Below are 3,076 nucleotides of genomic sequence, written 5' to 3'. Positions count from 1 at the left end.
CGACCTTTTGTAGAAAATTGTTCGAAAGTTGTTTCGACAGAACTTCCCTCGCACCTAAAGTACGATGAAACATATCCAGCATTTTCAGTTGAGTTTTTCCTTTACACAATTTTGTGATGCCGTCATCAATATTTTTGCAAGGACACGTATATCAACTTGGATTGGTGCAGTGTAATACAAAAAATAACAGTATTGCAGGAGCGGCTGGTGCCGGGAGGTACAAGGGCACGTGCCCCCTCAAAATTACAACGTCTACAAACACACTGGACATGGTAAAATAGTAATTTTCAATATTTAAAAAATTATCCGCAAAATTGTGGCATAATTATCTAAACTAATTTTTTATCTCACTCCACTTGTATAAAATGTATCAAAACGTACATCCACTTACATCTAAAGATGAGTGTCTTGGATATATAATATGTTCAAGATATGTTATTGCTGATAAAAGCCGGGCACAGAGACCGAATCATGGCTGACTTAGATGTTTTGTTTACACCGTTGCCATGGAAACCACACGTCGTAGCCGCCTGATATGCGCCTGATACAACTGGACTGGGGTCCCGTTACGACTGTGCTCGGGAGGATTGACTTACTATCGTGGGTTTTAATTTTCATTCTGCGCAAACACGTATGATAAATATTCTTGGAAAATCTTCTCGGTAATACAGACATTCGGAAACAACTACACATTATATATTAATAATATTCGGGCAGGGGTCGACAAAAATCGGCATATATTAGGCCGATTGATAATGTGCAAAAAATTTGAACTTGCTTTACGTGGACATGACGAAAGTAGGGAATCACAAAATCCATGTATATTTCGAGGTCTGATTGATTTTACGACTGAATTGGACTCTGCTTTATCAAATCATTTGAAAGAAGCAACGGTTTTTAAAGGAACACCTACAACTGTTCAAAGTGCACTTTTAGATGCCATGAACATAAAATTTTAACAGAAGGCAAAAAGGTATGTGGAGAAATCCTTTTTTACTTTTATTGAATGTGTTTTTGTATTTATTTCGGTCACACAATTTCGTCCATGAATTTTTAATAACAACCTGTTTTACATCTTCTATTTAACTCATCAATTAAATTGTGTCCCCCGATTTCAAAAGGTCACGAGCCCCCACTGCAGTATTGTATTCTCAAAATTTTTTGGGAAAATGGAGTCAGCAGCTCCTGATTCAGTCAATAAAATAAATTGATTCATTCATTAATTTTTTTGAGCCACCTGTTTAAGCAAATGTAAAAAATGTGAATGTAATGATCAGTACGCGGGAATTTGTTTCACCGCTGCAATCCCCCAGTTGAAGTAAGGTGCCTTGATCTGGTCCACAAGATCGTAGCCAGTGCGTCGCTAGGAGTGTTTACAGCTAGTAAAAAAACTACTTCTATATTACAATATTACTTCAAATAATAATAATAGTACTTGATGCCCTTTTTAATTTTTCAACCACAGGTCCACAGATTTGTGATCTTGAAATGTTATATTATGTTGAAATAGTCCAAAAGAAAAATATATTTGTAATCAAACTATCGCCGCGACAGCACTGGTTCTAGCGTATGAGATACAATTCCGCGCGTTGGTAATGTGATAAATAAGAAATAAAAACTATCTTGCACATTTTGGGTAGAATTTCTTCGGCAAAATTTTGAGATGACGTTATCATTTTTTTGAGGGGAATAAACCACTATATTTTGATTAACAGTTTACCACGCACAATAACTTTAAAACGTCTGCAAGATTTCAAAGTATTCAGTTTTGCAATTCTTGATATAATCAATAAAATAAACTAACTAAGTCATTCGTTTTTTGAGACACCCGTATAAGTAATTCTAAAAAATATGAATGCAATGATAAACTACAAGTATAGACTGATCATATTTTGCACATTTTAGATGTCATCAATTTTTTGGAGGGGATAAGTAAATACATATATTGATTAAAAATTTATCATGCTTATCAAAAATAACTTTAAAACATCTGCAAGATTTCAAAGTATTCGGTTTTGCAGATTACCAAATTAAATTGCAAAATGTTGTTTTATAATTTTGATTTTTTTTTCCAAAAATCTGGACATTTCGGGTAAAAATTCAATACGGAGTCATAAACTTCATGTGTAGGACTATGTTATTTCATACAATTTAAAACCCATTTACTATGTGCAGTTTTAAAGTGACGTCATTACATTATTGGTGGGGATAATATCACTATGAACTACTTTACGTCTTCCCTATCCTCTTTGAATACAGTAGACCACATCGTTCAAACATTTTTTTATTTCGTATGGTCCTTCCCAATTTCTTAGAAGTCTAGGACTCCTTCCCCTACGTCTATGTGGATTGTACAATAACACCTTATCACCTTCCTTATATTTAGGGCAATTTGCTCTAAAATCATATCTAGCTTTCATGCGGTCGCTGGTTAATTGTATTTGATTCCTCGCTAACTCATGGACTTTCCGAAGGTTTCTCTGCAAATTGCTGACCCAATCTGAGCTGATATGACTATCTGCATTAGGGGAACTGCTAAGGACCAAATCTACTTGAAGACGCAGTTCCTGGCCCATCATCATTTTGGCCGGAATGTGCTCTGTAGTTTCATGAACGGCCGTCCTATATGCCAGCAAACCCAGTTGAATTTTCTGATCCCAATTTTTCTGATCTTCATTTTGTCTTCTAATAGATTCTCCATCTTAGTATTAATTTCAACCTTAAGAACTTCTAAATTGTTTCTCATTTGTGCCATCAGTTCTTCCTTATTTTGACTCGTATCTTGTTGAATCTTCCTCATCATTTCCATTAAATCTTGAAATTGCGATGATTCATCTCTCGTAGCCATTCTTCTCGTCAGCGGCATTAAAAACTTTTGCGAGAATCCCACTTCTGACACCAATTGTTCTTGCAAAAGAAAAATAACTTTACTATTTGACAAGAGAGTGCATTTTCTACTTTTTTTTTATGGATATCTTGTAACAATATTTTACATTGTCGGATGATAAAGACGAAATCGAATGCGGATTAGCAGATATGTAATTGATAAATAGTTCAAAATCTTTAAGTTACATTT

Source organism: Zophobas morio, unplaced genomic scaffold (assembly GCF_036711695.1).
Source record: "Zophobas morio isolate AGI-343-1 ecotype UQ-CSIRO unplaced genomic scaffold, CSIRO_AGI_Zmor_V1 ptg000024l, whole genome shotgun sequence".
Taxonomy (NCBI): Eukaryota; Metazoa; Arthropoda; class Insecta; order Coleoptera; family Tenebrionidae; genus Zophobas; species Zophobas morio.
The sequence above is the reverse complement of the archived record's forward strand: the minus strand, read 5'-3'. Positions refer to the sequence as shown.